Below are 22,393 nucleotides of genomic sequence, written 5' to 3' on the forward strand. Positions count from 1 at the left end.
TCTCCCTGATGGGGAGTATTCTCGCCTCATTATGCAGATGGTGTTCTGGGGACATAAGAAGACAGCCCGTGGCGATTCTGAGAGCAGTATTTTGGCAGGCCTGTAGTTTCTTCCAGTGGGTGGTTTTTAGGCTTGGCGACCATATGGGTGACGCGTAGCACGTAATCGGCTGGCTAATTGCTTTGTATGTGGTCAAGAGCGTTTCTTTATCTTTTCCCCAGGTACTGCCAGCAAGGGATTTGAGGATTTTATTACGGCTCTGAATTCTTGGAACAATTGCGGTTGCGTGCGCACCAAAATGTAGATCCTGATCAAACGTCACACCCAAGATTTTGGGGTGTAGGACAGTCGGTAGCGTAGTGCCATCGACGTGGATGTTCAATATGGTCGACATTTGGGGCGTCCATGTTGTAAACAAGGTCGCGGAAGATTTAGTCGGTGACAATGCCAGGTTTCGCGAGGCGAAAAAACTGGAGAGATCAGGGATGCGAATCAGGGATTCCGAATGCGTTCTTCCTACGAAACAGTAAATGTATAACGAAACATGTCGAAACAATGTAATGAATGATGTGTAAAACATTGTACAGGTTTACAAGTAGGATATGTTTGAGAAGGAAACAATTCCTTTCTCTTTCTAACACACTGCCGTTTGACACTTCGGTCAGTGTCAAACTAGCGTGGAACCCAGTGGAACCTGAGTGGAACACGAGTTTGACACTGAACGAAGTGTCAAAATTACCGGGGTTGCTGTCGCCGAAAGCGACGCAGGGAAACAAAAAAGGAGCGGAATATCAGATATGGGTTGCTGTGATGGTCACTTTTTTTGAACGAATTAAGTATGAAAATGTAAAGTGCACCTATATGGGTCCTACAAAAAATTATACAAAAGTCTTCAATTGGGATATCTGAGGACGCGTAGTTATTCCAGCATTAAGAATACAAACACGAGTGCTCCGCGAAAAACAGTTTGAAACCGTGGTCGACTGCAACAACCCGTCCAAAAATGCGGAAAGAAATATGAAAAGGCACGTTTTGTCCTGGTATCAATAATCCAAAGGCGAAAAAGTCATCGAATTATTGGAAGCGAGTCAAAACGCGTTTAATAATACCTCCCCCGACGGTTTTGGCCGTGTTTTAGCAATCGTCTACGGTAATAAAGTATCACAATTTGTTAACTAAAATGGTCCAAAATATATGGATTTTAAAGAGGGATGTAATTAAGTGGTCCTTTGAAAATAAATAAGGGTATTTCTTTGTAAATTTACAATTAAATTTCTACGCAGTTTTTGTTAGCGCCTCCTACACTTTTTTGTACCTATGAAGTACAACAGTGCCAAATAGCATCCACAAAAAAAAACGAACAGGAACAAGCATTTTTATCAGGTGAGCATGGCTGTGTGTGTGCGTGCTGCTACATATCCTACTTGTAAACCTTTACAATGGTGTAAAATTCGCACGAATTTGGCACATCATTCATTACATTGTTTCTATGTTATTCGCTTGCTCGCGTGTATCAAACTGCTTTATTGTTAATTTCATTATAATATTACAGCTTGAGAACTTATAGCTAAAGGGTGGCCATATAACAAGTATATAACATCTCCTTTTAAGATAATGTATTTCAAACAAATTTAGTAATAAGAAATAAGAAGACTTGGTAATCATTATATTATTTAGTAAAATATAGGAATTTATATTAGACGCAAACTCGTTTGCGCAACCATTTCGAGTTTCTTCGGAGAACTGTACCATCCTCTATGCGAATCCAATACGATCGTGGCTCATTGCAGATACTAATAACTGTTGCTCTTATTCAACCTGCTGATACCACACTTCTTCCCCTTCAAGGAATAACTGCTTCGGCCTTACATTGCGATCGTAGTACCGTTTCGATATCTTAATTTTGGCTTTTATATTTGGTTGTATATTGGGCACCAATTGTGGCCGAAAAACATTTGTTTTTCCTAATACCAGAGTGCGCGTTTTTCTGCTCATTAGAAGCTCTGTTGGCGATGCATTTATATATTTTAATGGAGTATTACGATATTCGAGTAATGCTAACCAAAGTTCGCCATTGCTCTCTTGTGACTTTCTTATTAAATTTTTGGCAATCGCCACATACCTTTCTGCAAACCCATTCGGCTGAGGATACCCTGGGCTCGTTGTTGTCACCTTCGTGTCAATTTTTTCACAAAGTTTTTTTAATTCAAAAGAACTGAATGGCATGTTGTCAGAAACTATTTCTATTGGTATACCATGATTCGAAAAACAAATTTTAAGTTTTCTTATGCACTCGGCAGCAGTTTTCGATGACATTGGTAAGATGTCCAAGTAACGAGAGTAATAATCAGAAACAATCAGATATATTTTTGATCCATACTCACAAATGTCAACTCCAAGCTTATTGAATGGCAACGCTGGGACATCATGTGCAATCATGGGCTCTTTAACATTTGAAGTACGATACTTTTGGCATACATTACAATTCGTTATTAGTTTTTCAATCTTCTTCGATTTTTGGCCAGTATACCAGGGCTCTTTTTTTTTGTTTTTTCTATTCCTAGGTGCGAATAATGTAACTGAGCGAGAATGCTCTCACGCAAGTCCAGCGGGACTACAACTCTGTCATTCAGGAAAATTATGTCATTTTCAATATACAACTCATTTCGAAGCTTCCAAACAAAATTTGTATTTGCTGATAGCGTTCGTTTGTCTTTTGGCCAACCGTTTATTAAACACTTCTTCAACTCGGCCAAACAATTATCATTTTGTAATGATTTTCTAAATTTTTCCAGTAGCCCATTCGTAATATTGATTGAATGAACAAACTCATTCAAATCGTCGATTTCTTGCGAAGTGTCTTCTTTATCGTGATAGCGGGATAGAAAATCTGCAATATACAAGTATTTTCCTGGTATGTGGACTAAATTTATATTATATTTGATCAAACTCAGTTTCATTCGTTGGAGTCTTGCAGATGGAATTTTACAGTAATCTTTTTTCATTATTTCTACCAGCGATTTGTGATCGCTTTTAACTGTCACGTTACGACCATAAATATAATAATGAAATTTTCTACAAGCAAAAACAACAGCCACCAATTCTTTTTCAACTTGTGCATAATTAATTTCGGCATCAGTAAGACTCCTTGATGCAAATGCAATAGGTTTTCCATTTTGCATAATGCAACACCCAAGACCGAATTTCGATGCAACTGTTTCAATTGTGATATTTTTAGTTTCGTCAAACGTTTTTAGCGTGGGAGCATTTGCAATCATATTCTTGACCAGTTTCAAACAGTTTTCGTGGGCCGTTTGCCATTTGAAAACAACTGACGTTTTTAACAGTTCCCTTAGTGGCTGCGAAATTTCGGATAGGTTTGGGATGTATTCCCTCATATAATTAACCATCCCTAGCAGTTTTTGTAAATCTTTTTTGTCTTTAAGTTGTTCGATTTTCATTATAGCTTTAACGCGATCTGGGTCGCATTTGATACCATCTTGGCTTATTATCTTACCCAAATATTTCACATGAGTAACTTTATATTGTATTTTATCTAAATTAAATTTACCATTCATTTCTCTGGCGCGTTCAACAACTTTTTGTAAAACCTGGCCATGTTCTTCGATCGTATCTGTTGCTATTATATTAGAACGTCATCAATGAACACTATTACGTTTTCAATACATTCGAAATTTCGTTCATTATATTTTTGAAACACTTCGGGCCCAATTTTAATCCCAAAAGGCATGCGCTTATACCTAAAATACCCGAAGGGGGTATTAAATGTGCACAACTCGCTAGACTTGGCGCTTAACTCAATTTGCCAAAACCCTTGCTTTAAATCTAGCACGATGAAATATTTTTTGTTAGCAAACTGTGCAGATATTGACTCAAATGTTGGAATTGTATGATTTTCCTGTAAAATATCGGCATTTAGATTATGTGGGTCAATACATAGGCGAAGCTTGCCTGATTTTTTTCAACAATTACCAAATTCGATGCTCGTTCGACTGGACCATCCACTGGTTCAATTATTTCACGCTGAACCATTTCACTAAGTTCTTTTTCCACACGTGACTTCAATGATAATGGGATTCGTCTTGCTGGCTTAACAATTGGAATCGAACCTGCTTTCACTTTGATTTCCAGGTTTTGTACAAAACATCCCAAACCCTCAAAAACGTCTCGATTTTTTGCAATAAATTGCTTTTTTGTCGTTCAATTGAGTTAACTCTTTTTATCAAGTGTAAACGTTCACATGCTTCCAGTCCTAAAAGAGGCTCAAACTTAGTGTCGATGACAGCAAATGTCAACAGCGTCACTTCGTTTCTGCACATAACAACACAGTCTATAACGCCTCTATATTTTAAGTCCGCACCACTATAACTTTTTGGTGGTATGCCACCTTCTTTGAGCTGTGCATTTTTAATGTGTTTTAGGTATCTATACGGCAAAACATTAACATCGGCGCCAGTGTCTAGCTTAAAATTGAGTAAGCAATCATTAACATACAAAATTTGCATGTGAATATTCGCTCACCACTCTCTTTGCTTGCCGGCTGTTCTTTTTCGCTACTTGTTCCAAGGGCATTGCCCTCTGCCGTAATTTGCGCGCTCTTAGACTTTGCGTTAACAGCATCTACTAAAGTGCTCTTATTTTTTTTTTGCATATCATTTGCATGTTTTTCTACTATTTCGGCTGCTCTTGCCATTTCCACTGCTTTAGGTAAAGTCAAATCTTTTTGTTCTAGTAATTTTTTACGGAGTCTATTACTGTTTGTGCCCGTAACTATATTATCACGAATCATCCTATCTGCGTCAGCATATCCACAATTTTTTACCAATTTACGCAAATCTAACGAGTATGAGTCAAAGGGCTCGTTTTCCTCTTGCCGTCTCGAATTAAACCTGAACACTTCATACACCTCGTCTTTCTTTGGAGTGCAATAGTTTTCAATAGCTTCAAATACCGTTTTGTAAATTTTCTTGTCCGCATCAGACAAACCTAATGTATTAAAAATTTCTATTGTTTCCGCTCCGCAAGCGTTTAAAAATATTTCCACCTTCTGTGGATCTTTCTTGCAATCCAATTCAATCGCAATAGCATAAATCTCAAAATTTTGTTTAAAAACGCGCCAGTTTTCGGCCACATTACCATCGAGTCTTAATTGGTCTGGCCTCCGGACGTCGAAATTACTTATATTATTTGTAGCCATTTCTTGATACTCTTCGCTGTCCTCAGAATCCTCTGATTTTATCGTACTTTTTGTTTCACTCCTTGTTTTCACCATTAGTTTTTATACCGACTGCGTCTTATTCGCTTGCTCGCGTGTATCAAACTGCTTTATTGTTAATTTCATTATAATATTACAGCTTGAGAACTTATAGCTAAAGGGTTGCCATATAACAAGTATATAACAGTTTCGACATTTTTTTCTTCGGAATTTTATTTTTCGATATTTTAACTTTCAACATTTTTGGTTTTCGACATTTTCTTTTTCGACATTTTTTTGGGCATTTTTAGTTTCGACATTTAAATTTTTGACATATCGTACCAGACCCAACCGACGAAATAATTTATTTCTAATTTATAATGCTGCATTACTGCTACTATCAAAAGTAGGATATCAACTGGAGAAATGGGTTGGATGTTCATTTGAGAACTATACATTTCTCAAAATCTCTCAAAGGGTGGAGAATAGTTTGAGAATGACATTGAAGATAAACTCGAGAACTATAAATTTTATAAAATGTCTCAAATGTTGGATAGTGCTTGTTCACAGACTAGTTTAGCTAACCCCATAAGGTTTGTAATGGTCTCTCTGCAATTATTTAAAACAATGCACTTGTCTCATGCCTTACAAATCTGGTTTAGCATACAATGAAAGTTAGCACTTTCCGAGTGAACTTCTTTTTTTTTTTAATTTTTACACAAATAGTCTATAAACTTTATTCATAACAGGCTATGGAAAATTTTGAAGTTCGTGTTCACCATGATAAGTGTCAAAATTTTTGAAAGCCATTTGGCTCATGGCATAAAATAAGGCTGTCTACATGATAAAAACACTAACGAGGTATAACCGTTACACAACGGTGCTACAACAACAACAACAACAGGTATAACCATTGGGTTGGGTCGATTTGTGTGGACGAAAGTTAACCGATATCGCGCCATCGATTTTTCGATAGGATTTCGGCTCAGGAAAAAAAGTTCCACTACGCTTACCCAAAACAATAATATTCGACCAGGCGAAATTTCATTTTTTTTACTTTTTCGACTTTGATTTTTAAGGTTTTTTTCATGACCTACTAAAAAAAAGTTTCATATGTTATCGTCAACGTTTTTAGCGCACATTTTTGGGTCGGACAGGGTATACATGAAAATTTTACAATCAAAAGAAAATTTTTTTAGTAGGTCATGAAAAAAAACCTTAAAAATCAAAGTCGAAAAAAAGTCAAAAAAATGAAATTTCGCAGCTCGAGAATTATTTTTTTAGGTATGCGTAGTGGAACTTTTTTTCCTGAGCCTAAATCGTATCGAAAAATCGATGGCGCGATATCAGTTAATAAATCGACCCAGTCTAATAACCATTCTCTTTTCTGGCCGGCCATGATTTTTCTAAGTTTTTGTGCAATATATAATTTAAAAATCAATCTTAGAACAAAAGAAAATCAAATAATAAATGGCTGTTTCTATTCGTCTGGGAACCTTAGTAAAAAATTACCGAATTTCCGTTTTGCATTTTTTATTTATTTATTTTTTTTTCGTTTTATCTTATTTTTTATGAAAAATTTTTAAAACACTGTTGTTGTTTAACCCTAAAAATCAGACCACTAAGATAGGAGGAATGTTACAGTTATGGATTGTAATTTAGAATATATCAGTCCGTCTCGCTTCGGATGAGCATCTTCTGGTTCTAGGCTGACTGCCGCGGCGCTAGTATATCCCCTGATATATTTTGGTAAATAATAACTTGGTAACATTAGTTGAACTCTACTGTCAAGAGTTTTTTGGGGATATTCTGATCAAGTTTGTATAATATTGTAACGAATTCTGGAGATTTCTGATAATTATGCAGCTTCTGCTAATGTTCGAAACGCGAAATGTCGAATAAATAACTCAAATAATCAGATTGCAAAATGGTCTTAATTTAGACTACTTTGGGAGTAGTATAATTATACTTCGATATCACGTACTTCACAAAAACGTGTTTAAATCAAACTGATTAGCTATTCTTCAGCTTGCGCTGCTTTTATGCTCTCTGTTGCTCGTTCGCATATTTCTCCTAACGTCTAGACTTTTCACGAAGATAGAACAGTTGTATCGCTTACTTGGTTATTTAGCTATATGCGTGTGTATGTGTGAGTAAGAACTTCGTCTGTTAGCTGATGACTACATATGTGTATGAGAGATAATATCTTTGCTTTAAGCTGCTGGTTATGTGTGTGCAATGTTCTTAGTTGCTTTGCACATAATTGTGGCTGCTTGCCGTTTCTGTTGTTGTGATTATTTACGAACAGCATAGTGATGTCAACATTCGCCACAATATATTAGAAGGTCATATGTTTTATTTCCTCCTACTCTCAACGACAAATCAACAAAGCAAATGGAAATAACAATAGAGTTTTAGGGATGGAAACACATTTAAAAGTATTACGATGACTTCCAAGTGTGACTGTAAAACTTTTCATCGAACGCGAAACCCATTTAAGTGCCGCATAAGGCAGTAAAGTTCAACTAAATAACGGATAACACTTCTCCCTTTTATGTCCGGGGTTTCAATGAAAGTTTCAACTGCAGTTGAAGTTAAGGCCAGGTTACTTTGGCCGCATCAATTGAGTTTTGCTGCTATCACAGTTTAAGTTGCCAAATCGATTTTGTTTATTCGATGCTAAAACTAATGTAAACTCGCACTGATACTGTGTATCACCTTTTGTATTGACAGTAGGTGGCACTGATATGGTGAGCTACTGTAATGGCTTTCGTAGCAAGGTATTTATTTTTCTACTCCTATTTTTTCAAAGGGTAAAAATTTTACCCTATTCTGACTGTTGAAAATACGATGGCTTAGAAGGTTTAATGTGGTCATATGAATCGTTCACGAGATGTTCGTGCTAGTTCCTTAATAGCCCTTTTTTACCGTACCGTGCCGGTTCTATATCCGCCAAAGGACCATCAACATCAATAACACTCCCCAAAACCTTCGGGGAGTGTCTTTTTCGCTAATATAACAACAACAAAACGTGCTTGCATTAAATATCAAAAAGATTATTTAATCACACAATTTCTGTATGCAGCGCAATGTGTGCATTCAAATCTATCTCCATACAGCTAGTCAAATGTTGCATAAGTTCTACATTTGACTTGCCAAAATTAATATCACTAAAAGCAAAGGAATTAAAAGCTTAGCACTATTCTACGGTGGTCGATTTTTTTTAAGATCAACCCTGGTAAAGGAATATACATACGTATATATACCAGACGTCGGCAAATAGTGGAACAATTATGCACACGTATTCTTATTCTCTTTTGTTTAGTAGTCGCTGAGCATTTGGTGCAGCAACATTGATTGTGTGCGTCGCTCGCAATGTTGACGAACGTTGTCCATACCTACATATCGCTCATTTGCTGCAACGTCGTCATAACTCAAAAAACACAATTTTCCAGGAGAGCATTCAAAGATTCTAACTGCCATATCTTGCGCATATAAAGGCATATTTTCATTTTTATACCACGTGCAAAATTTTTAACTGATCACGAAGATTTTTTTATACAACATAGATCATGATATTGGGTACGTTTATATGTTATGAACTCAAAATTCATGTTTTTTCAGTTATTGCGACGTTGCAGCAAATGAGCGATATGTATATTATGAGCACATATTTTGTAAACAAATATATGTATTAGGGGGTGTATATTCTGCAAAAAAAATTTACCTTAGGATTAACCATTATTTTACCGAGTAGAATTGAAAATCATGCATTATTTTTATACTATTGATTTGATTGTTAGCAAGCAACAAGCAAAGTCGTTTGTTAGAATATTTTTTAATGCGCACAAGTGAAAAATATTTTATTTTGACCAACCCTTTTAGGCAAATACAATGTATGATATATATAATGTATAAACCTTTTTTATATACACATACATATTTCTTCACTTAAAAGGCATCAAAATTAACGGAGGGAGGAAAAATGCGTTGTTTAAGGAAAAACAATTTTTGTTTTTAAAAACAGTTAAAAGATGGTTGACTGAAAAATTAATTGTCGTCTTTAGTTTCATTTGAAAAAGTAAGACAGGGTAGGCCGTTTTCTGATGGTAAATTTGTTGAAGGTACGACAGTAAAGATTTTCAATAAATTGAGTTATAATACCGAATTTATTGAAGGAGTAACTTTATCTCCGAGAACTGTGGCGCGTCGTACGGATAAGTAAGGCATGAACATTAAGTCTAAAATCGAAAATATTTTACAAGTTTGCAAATTTTTTTTGATATGCCTACAAAAAAGTACGGACGCTACCGATGTTTCTCAACTGCCAATTTGTATTCGTAGCATAATAGTGACTTTGATATTCTGAATCTTTATTTTCCATTGAAAGCTTTTATGGTAACGATATTGGAGCCTAACTTATCCATACGTTCTCGGAAATAAAGGTACTCCTTCAATAAATTCGGTATATAACCTAATTTATTCAAAATCTTTACTGCCATACCTTTAACAAATTTACCATCAGAAAACGGCCTACCCTGTCTTACTATTTCAAATGAAACTAAAGACGGCAATTCATTTTTCAGTTTCGTTTTACTTTTTTTCTTCATTTGCAGAACTTTCCATTGCAGTCAACCAGCCTTTAACTTTTTTCAAAAATAAAAATTTCTTTTAAGCGGAGAAACGTGGTTACTTAAAAAGGACTTGTAGCATAAAATGTTTTTGTCCAAAAGGGTTGGGCAACATAAAATATTTTCCGCTTGCCATTGTGCGCATTAAAAAAATAATAGCAAACGATCTTTACTTGTTGCTTGCTAATAAGTGAATGAACGCAAAACGATGCATCAAGTGATGTGCGCGTTCATCGCGCTCTCACTAACACATCTGCATTTTCATTATGCCGACGTCTGATATATACATAGTTATGGCAAATATTAATATAACTATGCTATTAGTAAATAATCACAACAACAAATACAGCAAGCAGCCAAACTTATGTACATGCACACACATAACCAGCAGCTCGACGTGAAGAGATATCTCACATACACACATTATAGCTAAATAACGAAGTATGCTATAGAACTGTTCCATCTTCGTGAAAAGTCTAGACCTTAGAAGAAATATGCGAACGACGCAACAGAGAGTATAAAAGCAGCGCAAGCTGAGGAATAATAATCAGTTTGATTTAAACACGCTTGAAGTACGTGATATTGAAGTAGACTTAATTGTACTACTCCCAAAGTAGTCTTAATATAGACCATTTTGCAATACTGAATATTGGAATTATTTATTCGACAGTTCAGCGATTCTAACGTTAGCAGAAGGTGCATAATTATCAGAAATCCCCTGGATTAGTTACAATTGGTGTCAGAAGAGGAATTGTGGAATAAATTCCAGAGGACAATAAGGACATGGCCAAGTTAAGTAATTTGAAGATCCAGCAGTTCAAAAAGAAGTTGGAGAACCGTGGGTTGAATACAACCGGAAACACGACTACGAGATGCAATGGAATCGGAAGGAATTAATGTTGAAGAGTATGTCTTTCATCTTGATAGCGACGGGACAACAACAAAAATGGAGGAGAAAAACGAAACACCGCCGACAATGGCGAACACAGACTTGAGTATAATATTGGCTGCAATATCTACACAAACTTCCACAGTGCCTTTGCAGCTGTAAGAACAGAAGACATATATGACATCCAAGCAGGCACTCATTTCAGAAATGTCGTCGCAAATGTCATGCCAACTGGAATCGCAGGAGACACGTAAAACATCTCAACTGGAAGAACAGAAAACATATATGGCATCCCAACTGGAATCGCAGGAGACACGTATAACATCTCAACTAGAAGAGCAGAAGACATATGTATATGGCATCCCAACTGGAATCGTAGGAGACACATATAACACCCAAATTGGAAGCACACGAGGAGCGCTTATCATTGCAGTTGGCACAAATGTCTTCGCAGTTAGAAGCGCAGGATGCAAAAATCGCCAATTTCAGGCAGAAGTCGATGATTTAAAAGGTGGAGCAGTTACAACTAACTCGTCCAGCTATTCCAGCAAGCAATCCGAAGGTAAAAACACTTTATCTTTTGACGGATCTGTTTCCTTCTGTATTCCACTGTTAGTGGCATTGAAAGGGCCTGCAGCTGAAATCTTACAGACTATTACAGAGTACGAACGGAACAGTTATGAAGGATTGATGGCCGCTGTCGAGAGACGTTACGTTATAGGAAACAGATATACCAAACAGAATTGCAAAACCGTTACCAAAAAGCCAATGAGACTCTGCAGGAGTTTGCCTCGGATGTTGAAAGATTGGCTCATCTAGCACCGAGAGGGTAAAAATTCAGAGCTTTATCCATAGAATACGGGATGATGAAACAAAGTGAGCAACATATGCAAACCCAAAACCTACATTCGCAGAAAGGATATCACATGCATTGACTCAGGAAACTGACTCACTATTGAGTAAACCAGCATACAAAGCTCATCGTGTGGAAGTAAAAAGGCCAGATTGGGTAGACACAATTTTCGAAGCACTGAAGGGATCACAACAGAGAAATGCAACGGGGCAACAGCTGGCGCCCCAATTGAATGCCCATTCATCTCTATCTCGCAAATTGGAAGAAGGTCAAGCGTCTTACTGCCGGAGGACATGTGGATGGAAAGGAACGTTTATTGACTGTAGATGACCTCCACCTGTATCTTTAGGTCCAACAATAACAGTTACCGATACTGCGGTTGTTGCTGCGATACAAGTATAGCTGCATAAAATAATACTTCATTGACAGGCTCGATAACCAACGCTAGGTCAAGCAATGCGTTTTCTGTCAACTGTCCTACAACGGCCGCACCTTCCCAGCTCTCTGGTGCGCTATCCGCTACTCCTTTGCAGGTGACTGCCGTGCCACCTCGTAGGGCTGTATTTGTGTCCCGATTACACTCCTCGCTTACCGAAAATGATATTGCTCATTACGTTTGCTCTAAACTTGGTGTTGTACCCACTAGGAACATCAATGTGTATAAATTTAACTTTATGTATCAGAGAGACATCTCATTTAAAGTATCTCTTTCAAATGCATATATCGATAAGGTACTTGATCCCTCTTTTTGGCCTGAGCATACTGTGGTTGACTTGTTCACAAGAAAGTCGAGGGCTGTACCTGTCTTATTAAATCCAAAAAACGCTGCGACGAGTACAGTAATAACAAGTAAGGAAGGTTAAGTTCGGGTGTAACCGAACATTACATACTCAGTTGAGAGCTATGGTGACAACATAAGGAAAAATAACCATGTAGGAAAATGAACCGAGGGAAACCCTGGAATGTGTTTGTATGACATGTGTATCAAATGAAAGACATTAAAGAGTATTTTATGAGGGAGTGGGCCATAGTTCTATAGGTGGACGCCATTTAGGGATATAGCCTTAAAGGTGGATCAGGGTTGACTCTAGAATGCGTTTGTACGATATGGGTATCAAATGAAAGGTGTTAATGAGTATTTTAAAAGGGAGTAATCCTTAGTTCCATAGGTGGACGCCGTTTCGAGATATCGCCACAAAGGTGGACCAAGGGTGACCCTAGAATTTGTTTGTACAATATGGGCATCAAACGAATGGTGTTAATGAGTATTTTAAAAGGGAGTGTGCCTTAGTTCTATAGATGGACGCCTTTTCGAGGTATCGCTATAAAGGTGGACCAGGGGTGACTGTAGACTTTGTTTGTACGATATGGGTATCAAATGTAAGGTGTTAATGAGTATTTTTAAAAGGGAGTGGGCCTTCGTTCTATAGGTGTTCCCTTTTCGAGATATCGCCATAAAGGTGGACCAGGGGTGACTTTAGAATATGTTTGTACGATATGGGTATCAAATAAAAGGTGTTAATGAGTATTTTAAAAGGGCGTGGGGCTTAGTTCTATAGGTGGACGCGTTTTCCAGATATCACCATAAAGGTGGACCAGGGGTGACTCTAGAATGAGTTTGTACGATATGGGTATCAAATTAAAGGTATTAATGAGAGTTTTAAAAGGGAGTGGTGGTAGTTGTATATGTGATATCGGCCAAAATGTGGACCAGGGTGACCCAGAACATCATCTGTTGGATGCCGCTAATTTATTTATATATGTAATACCTGTCAAGATTTTAAGGGTTTTTTATTTCGCCCTGCAGAACTTTTTCATTTTCTTCTACTTAATATGGTAGGTGTCACACCTATTTTATAAAGTTTTCTCTAAAGTTATATTTCGCGTCAATAAAACAATCCAATTACCTTACCATGTTTCATCCCTTTTTCGTATTTGGTATAGAATTATGGCATTTTTTTCATTTTTCGTAATTTTCGATATAGAAAAAGTGGGCGTGGTCATAGTCGGATTTCGGTCATTTTTCATACCAAGATAAAGTGAGTTCAAGTAAGTACGTGTACTAAGTTCATTAAAGATATGTCGATTTTTGCTCAAGTTATCGTGCTAACGGCCATGCGGAAGGACAGACGGACGACTGTGTATAAAAACTGGGCGTGGCATCAACCGATTTCGCCCATTTTCACAGAAAACAGTTAACGTCACAAAATCTATGCCCCTACCAAAAGGATTGGTTAATTTTTGTTCGACTTATGGCGTTAAAAGTATCCTAGACAAATTAAATGAAAAAGGTCGGAGCCACGCCCATTTTGAAATTTTCTTTTATTTTTCTATTTTGTTGCACCATATCATTACTGGAGTTAAATGTTGACATAATTTACTTATATACTGTAAAGATATTAAATTTTTTGTTAAAATTTTACTTAAAAAAAATTTTTTTTTTAAAGTGGGCGTGGTCCTTCTCCGATTTTGCTAATTTTTATTAAGCGTACATATAGTAATAGGAGTAACCTTCCTGCCAAATTTCATCATGATATCTTCAACGGCTGAAAAATTACAGCTTGCAAAAATTTTAAATTACCTTCTTTTAAAAGTGGGCGGTGCCACGCCCATTGTCCAAAATTTTACTTATTTTCTATTCTGCGTCATAAGTTCAACTCATCTACCAAGTTTCGTCGCTTTATCTGTCTTATGTAACGAATTATCGCACTTTTTCGGTTTTTCGAAATTTTCGATATCGAAAAAGTGGGCGTGGTTATAGTCCGATATCGTTCATTTTAAATAGCGATCTGAGATGAGTGCTCAGGAACCTACATACGAAATTTCATCAAGATACCTCAAAATTTACTCAAGTTATCGTATTAACGGACGGACGGACATGGCTCAATCAAATTTTTTTTCGATCCAACCAACCGTTATCCAATCAAACTTAATATACTCTGTGAGCTCTGCTCAACTGAGTATAACAACACAAAGGTAATTGCTGATCTGTTCCGTCTTAATTACCAAAATGTTCGTGGTTTACGATCAAAACTTGTTCCATTCTTCCTTAATTCTTTCAACTTTTCTGCACAAGTTGTAGCTTTTACGGAGACCTGGCTAAAGCCTGATAATTACAATTCTGAGGTTTTTTCAAATAAATATGCTGTTTATCGGCGTGACCGCATCTCTAGAGCGGCAGGTGTCCTTATTGCTGTTGATTCTAACCTATCATCTGAGTTGATGTCGCTGGGCAATATCTCTCATATCGAATTCATAGCAGTTAAGCTGGAGACATTGGTGCTTTATCGGTAACCGTATCGGTAACCTTTTAACAGCTGATTCAACCAACCTTATGAGAATCAATGCAATCGATTATTGGTGCCGCTAAGGTCGTAACCGTATCGTAGCCAACCAGTTGGGTTTTGGTTTACCGTCGTAACGATAAACAGCTGATTACGTTAGGGATACGGATACAGCGATACGACATACGGCACCAATGACTCCGGCTTTAGGCTTTCATTCGGTATCTATAGCGTAATTGTTTGCTGTTCGTACATACCACCTCGTTCGGATATGGATGTTTATGCTAGTCATAGCTCGGCCATCTGCGATTTGCATTCGCAGTTAGGAGATAACGATCGACTTGTTGTTGTTGGTAACTTTAACTTGCCAACAGTTAGTTGGGTTAATATAAGTGATTCAAACTTTTTAACTCCCACTGCTCAACATGAGTTTCTCAATTGCTTGTTAGACTCATCTCTTTTACAGATTAAGCATGAGTTTAACACATGCTTATGCATTATGAGTAGATTGCACGTATTTTTATGGAGAATGGTAGAATGAGCGACATTAGCGCCATCTGATATTGAAAAGTAGCCAACTCCCCAATTTTGTTCCAAGCAAATCATAAGAAAAAGAATTTGAAATTTGCTTTGGCTAAGGGTGTTGGCACACTTTGCAAGTGAAATTATTTTTCGCACTGGTTGGTAAATTTTCTAACAATTTTCACAATTAAAAACTACAAAATAACAATCGAATACGACACAAAATATGTTAGCAAGTATTTTTGTTGTATAGGGATAATGTTTACACTGTGCTTCGCGCAATTTTGTATGTGAATGGGCAAGGCGTAATAAACTTCAATTGCCAAGTCTGAAGTTCCTTCATATTTACAAACGAAACATCTTGGTTGATTGTAGCGATGTTACTGGAATGCATAAGCTTGTGTTAAACGCATCTATATGAAAAATGTCATTGTACCGCGGCCTTTAGCATGAATATTTCCTCTATTGCCAACAAAACGTTGGGTTTGTTAAAAGATGGGCAAAAGAGTTCGATGATCCGTACCTCACTAAGATTCTTTATACATCGCTGGTCCGTCCAATACTCGAGTATTGCTCATGCGTTAGGTGCCCTGTTTCTCAAAATCATATAAAGCGTCTTGAGTCAGTTCAAAAGTAATTTTTGATATTCGCATTACGTGGCCTTAATTGGGACTCAAGTCTCCACCTTTCTCCATACAGAAGTAGACTTCTTCTTATTAGCTTACCCACTCTGGAAAACCGGAGAATAGTACTAGGGGTATTGTTCATCCATAAGCTCATTATTGGGGAAATTGATTCTGCTGACCTTCCCAGCCGATTGTTTTTGCAGTTCCTCCTAGGGTTTTCAGACACTACGTTCCTTTTTATTTAACCCTTTGTCGTCGAAACTTTGCTAAAAATAATCGTCTGCTTATGTGGGCTCCCACTTCAATGACTTGTATAGCTGTATCAGTCATGAATGTACTTTTTCCACTATACGTAATGCAATACTCGCCTATCTAACGTAAGAGATGCAAGCTAATTTATTGTTTAATATGCCGGCATTATTTCCTCCGTAAAAACAGGCCGATATCGTATAAGGATGGATTGGATACATGGGTTCTTCAACCTTGAATCACTAAAAAGAAGCATGGTGCATTCCAACAACGTTAAAAACTTGCTTTCTCACGTGATACTGACCGGAATCGTATGCATTCCGGCAGTATAATTTTATGGGTCAGGCATCGAGATGATTGGAATCCGGTGCATTCCAACAACGAAAGTCATGTTACTTTTTTATGCATTGTGATGCCATACCACATGACACTACTCGGAGTTCTGCCGTATTCCCACGACATGCTGATTGGAGTTTTGTTGCATTCCAATATTATAAGCCGGTGTTAAGCTCATGAGTTCTTAAAAATAAGTATAAATAGAACACACCATTAAAGAAACAAACATAAATATGTAAAACTGAGCCCGAGTTTACAAAGCTTCTCATTCGCAACGAAAAAAGGAACTTTACAAAAACTAATCTACATAACACACAAATTAATATAGAGACAGAATGTCTCAATTGTGTTGTTAGTGTATAAATTAGATAAACTAAAATAAACAAGAAAACAAATACAAGCAGGATAGCCTAGTGGTTAAGGCAACTGCAGTTTCACCGTATGATTCGCGGTTCGAATCTCGGTGAAACCTTTGATAACATTACGAAATTGGCTGATGATGATTACGTGGCGGCTTTCGAAATGGTATCATCGCAATATGCCAGTAAATGTTTCTTTCTTTTCAGTTTCTCTTAAAAACATACATAATAAGAGAGTTCAGAATTTTGCACATTTGAAGTTGGAAACGTCGCTATAGCAAATATAAGCCTCGGATCGTTGCTTTTTTCATTTTAAATTTTTTCTTTGCACTTTTTGTTTTGTTTTGACAGTTGGTGATTTGCTATCCAATATTGAAAAAATAAGCTACGGGTTTTCATGTTGCGTTTTTGCAATGACGTAGCAAATGCATAGTCGTGCATAGATGCATATATGTGCTACGGAAGTTTGCAATGCAACGATGCTAGACCATTTGCACAAAATCCTGAACACCCCTAATAATTGAATATTCAATTATTATAAGCAGGTGTTAAACTCATGAATTCTTAAATATTATGAATATTTGTTTTCGGCATTCAAGATTATTGTAGCCACCAATCGTTTTTTAAAACCAAATCTTATTAATCAAAAATTTTTAAGTCGCAATAAAATAAAAATGCAAAGTAATATTTAAAAAAGTAAATATATAATAACAAAATCCCTACAATACTCCGCTTTCCAAAGAATCTATTTTAAATAAATTAAATGTAACTCTTTTTCTTTGTGTTGTAATATTATTAGTGTTAATGTCTGTGATAGGTGTTTCGACAGTTGCAGGTTTCAATCTGTCAATCGGAATGGTTCTGATTTCATTATTAATTTCAATCTTAAAATATTTCTTATCTTTTCCAACAACTCTGTAAGGCCCTTCATACGGTTTTTACAAAGAATGCTTATTTATAACCCGAACAAAAACAAATTTACAACTCTGAAGATCCATTGGTAGAAATATACCAGTGTTTAAATTAAGATGATGTTTCAAATTCGAATTAACATTTTTAAAACGCTCTTTAAGACTACTTAAAATTTCTGCCGGAGAAACATTTTCAAAAGTTGAAACAACAAGTACACCGGGCAATCGTAAATTTTGCCCAAAAACCATTTCAGCTGGTGTAGCAGAAATGCCTTCTTTAAAAACTGATCGTAATCCCAATAAAACTAAAGTTAATTCATCGCACCAATATCTGTCGTCACCTTTAGCCATCAATGAAGATTTCAATTGTCTATGAAAACGCTCCACCATACCGTTGGCTTGCGGATGATAGGGAGACGTTTTGATGTGTTGACTTCCGAGTAATTTTGTTAATTCCGAAAATAAATGCAATGTAAATATAGAAACTCGAAATGAGATATATATTCATTTAAAAACTTATTTACACGTGTTGATGCAGAAACGTCTCTAAGAGCATAAGCCTCTAGCCAGCGGGTATAAGGCTACGTTTATGATCGAGCGTAATCGCATCGCGCGATGCGACAAGAAACGCTCGATCGCTTGTTACATTTTCGCTAGCGTTATCGCTGGCGATTGAGTGTTTCTAGTAGAGCGAAATCGCAAGCGATGGAATGCTCAACAATAGGGCCGTTCCATTGGTTTATCGAGCTCTGGCTCTGGCTCAAATCTCATTGGAACGATCTGGATCAACTTTATGAGAACTGGCAGCACTAATATAAAACATCTGTTTTGTTGAAAATAAGAAGAAACGTACACAAAATTTTAAGATACTGATAGAATTATTAACATTTAAATAGTTTCGCACGTAAGCAAATTATTTATTTTCCTTACATCATCTTCAAGTTGTTTACTCTTTCAGTGTTTTTGCTTTTAAATATGGCGAATTCTTTTATGTATACACAAATGTACACATATTTAGTTCAGTGCTACAATGGCTCAACTATATGGTTGGCTCATCTCACCAGCTGATTTTATTTTTTTCATTTCACTGTAGTAGAGATTGTCAGAAGGAGATGGCAAACTTAAAATGAAACCAACGAATTTACAACATTTTCTTACTACATACAAATGCTGCTAAGTTTTATGATTTCATTCCATTCCATTCGTCTAACAGCAACACTCTGATTTTGGCAATATGAACAAATGCATGTTGTTGCTGTAGAGATGAACCAACCATATAGTTGAGCCATGAGTACTACCAACTCAAAAGTGGTTAGCTGTCAAAAAATCTACTACAGAAAACGAAACGAACAGAACTGCTATAAGGATCAGAAATTGAACCAGATAAATATCAGGATCACAACGTTGTTGTTGCATTTTCATGTTAAATTTCTATCCGTATCTCGCTCAAGTCTCAATGGAACGTAACTAATATAACTCAACATCTTTTTATTCACGTTGTGGCAGTGTAGAGAAAGCAACATGCGTACATTAACTCGTAAAATTTTATTATTAGAAAATAGCTCTTTTTTACATTCAAAGCCTTTAAAACCGCATTCTTTTTCTACATTCTCCCAAGCTTTTTAATTATATCGCGATTGTGGTAATCTGCATGACGCAAATTCCACAACTGCTTGTCACGTACCAGGGATGGGCGTTATCAACAAATTTGAATAACGATTGACGAAAAAATCAATTTTTATTCATTATTTAAGAAAACTTGAGTGATGAATAACAAGGTATTTTTTATTCAAGCATTTTCGAATAATGAATAACATTTTATCGTTATTCAAAATATCCTGAGTCATGATAATCGGTCATTCTTATTTTTGTAAATTTTGAGTAAAGAGTTGAGTTATTATTCCTTATTTAAAAAATATGGAGTAACAATAAAATTTAAATTTTTATTCAGTTATTCAAAAATAAAAAAATAAACCCTCGAGATGCCCTGAAAATATACCCATATGCGTAACCAGTGCGCGTGTAGTTCTCAAGCTTCTAAGTGTAATATTGAGATGATTTTGGGGAGTATTCCCAGGGTTTTTGGGGTAATTTTGGGGACACCCTCTGGATCCTTCCGGGGTCTTTCCGGGTCATTTCGGGACTCCATCGGAGTTTTCCCGGGGTCTTTTGGAGATCGTTCCGGGATGTTTTTGGACAGTCCTACGAGGTCATTTGGGGGTCATTCCAGGATGGCTTTGGGGACTCCCTCGGGGTCATTTGGGGTCATTCCGCGATCTTTTTGGGGACTCTTTAGGGGTCCTCCCGAGGTCTTTTGGGGATCGTTCCGGGATGTTTTTGGGCAGTCCCACGGGGTCATTCCGGGATGGTTTTGGGGACTCCCTCGGGATCATTTGGGGTCATTCCGGGATCTTTTGGGGGACTCTTTCTGGGTCTTTCGGGGGTCCTCCCGGGGTCATTTGGGGGTCATTCCGGGATGGTTTTGGGGACTTCCTCGGGGTCATTTGGGGGTCATTCCGGGAGGGTTTTGGGGACTCCCTCGGAATCACTTTGGGTCATTCCGGGATCTTTTTGGGACTTTTTCGGGGTCATTTGGGGTCATTCTGGGAGGATTTTGGGGACTCCCTCGGGATCATTTGGGGTCATTGCGGGATCTTTTTGGGGCCTCTTTCGGGGTCATTGTGGGATCTCTTTGGGGCCTTATTTAAAGTTGTGGATTGCTGAAAATGGGCAGATAACTTTTTTCTGTGCTTCGGTCGAGAGGCAACCTATGAACTGAGTTTTGAATTGCGGATGGATTACAGCTGCAATAGCTGCCCATTTTCCGCAATCCTCAAGTTTCAATAAGTCCCCAAAGAGATCCCACAATGACCCCCAAAAGACCCCAAAAGAGCCCAAAAAGATCCCGGAATGCCCCAAATGACCCCGAGGGAGTCCCAAAAAGATCCGCATTCTTCAAGTATCAATAAGTCCCCAAAGAGATCCCACAATGACCCCCAAATGACCACGAAAGTCCCCAAAAAGATCCCGGAATGCCCCAAATGACCCCGAGGGAGTCGCAAAAACCATCACGGAATGACCCCTAAATGACCCCGAGGGAGTCCCAAAAAGATCCCGGAATGACCCCAAACCCCGGGGGAGTCCCAAAAAAGATCCCGGAATGACCCCTAAATGACCCCAACGGAGTCCCCAAAACCATCACGGAATGACCCCCAAGTGACCCCGAGGGAGTCCCCAAAAAGATCCCAGAATATCCCCCAAATGACCCCGAAGCAGTCCCCAAAAAGATCCCGGAATGACCCAAATGACCCCAGGAGTCACCAAAACTATCCCGGAATGACCCCCAAATAACCCCGAGGGAGTCCCCAAAACCATCCCTGTCACGTACCCTTTCAATAAAAACATCCATATGATTTCGCTAGTATCGCTCAACTGAATCAAAAGATTTTGGTTGCAAATTTTCGTCGCTTTTGTCGCTTGTAATCGCTAAATTCGCTTTACACTAAATCGCTTTGTCATAAACATCTCCATATGCTTACTTACTTACTTACTTAATTGGCGCTTAACCGTCTAAACGGTTATGGCCGTCCAACAAGGCGCGCCAGTCGCTCCTTCGCTCCACCAACCGGCGCCAATTGGTCACACCAAGGGAGTTTAAATCGTTGTCCGCCTGGTCCTTCCAACGGAGTGGGGGCCGCCCTCTACCTCTGCTTCCATAGGCGGGTTCCAATAGAAATACTTTCTTGGCCGGAGCATCATCATTCATTCGCATAACATGGCCTAGCCAGCGCAGCCGCTGCGTTTTAATTCGCTGGACTATGTTGATGTCTGCGTATAGCTCGTACAGCTCATCATTAAATATTCTTCGGTACTCGCCATCGCCAACGTCGCATCGCGCGATGCGATTACGCTCGATCATAAACGTAGCCTAAACCTATCGGCTATTGTTAATATATAGCGATGTCCTTTTGAAATTGGTAAAGGTCCTACAACATCTAAATGAATATGCTCAAATCTGGCTTTAGGAATCGGAATCGTACATATTGGAGACTTTGTATGACGATGTACTTTTGATTTTTGACAGCTAATGCACTCTTTTGACCAGTTATTTATTTGTTTATTCACATAAGGCCAAAAATATTTCTTTACTATTAAACGACGTGTAGGCTTGCTACCAGGATGTGATATCCCATGTAGCATATCAAAAACTTTTTTACGTAAACTATTTGGTACAAGAGGTCTAGGATTATCTCCCGAGATTTCACACAAAATATTAAAATTCAAAAGTGGAATTTTTATCAACTCCAGATTTTGAAATGTTTGTCCAGAAATCAGTTTATCAAGTTCACTATCTTGTTGTTGTTCACTCTGTAAAATTTTAAAATTAAGTTCAAAATTCCTAATCGTATCTATTTCAAAGCACGTGATAACGTGTCAGCTACAATATTTTACTGACCTTTTATATATTGTATGTCACTGGTAAACTGTGCAATAAACTCCAGATGTCTTGCTTGCCTA

General features: G+C 37.6%; 1 protein-coding gene across 3 annotated transcripts in view; it reads right to left on the minus strand.

Annotated features, from left to right (window-relative positions):
• GTPBP1 (GTP-binding protein 1) overlaps positions 1-22,393 on the minus strand; it is an 86,631-nt gene that overhangs the window by 47,066 nt on the left and 17,172 nt on the right. The window lies entirely within an intron of this gene.

Source organism: Eurosta solidaginis, chromosome 3 (assembly GCF_040869045.1).
Source record: "Eurosta solidaginis isolate ZX-2024a chromosome 3, ASM4086904v1, whole genome shotgun sequence".
Classification (NCBI taxonomy): Eukaryota; Metazoa; Arthropoda; class Insecta; order Diptera; family Tephritidae; genus Eurosta; species Eurosta solidaginis.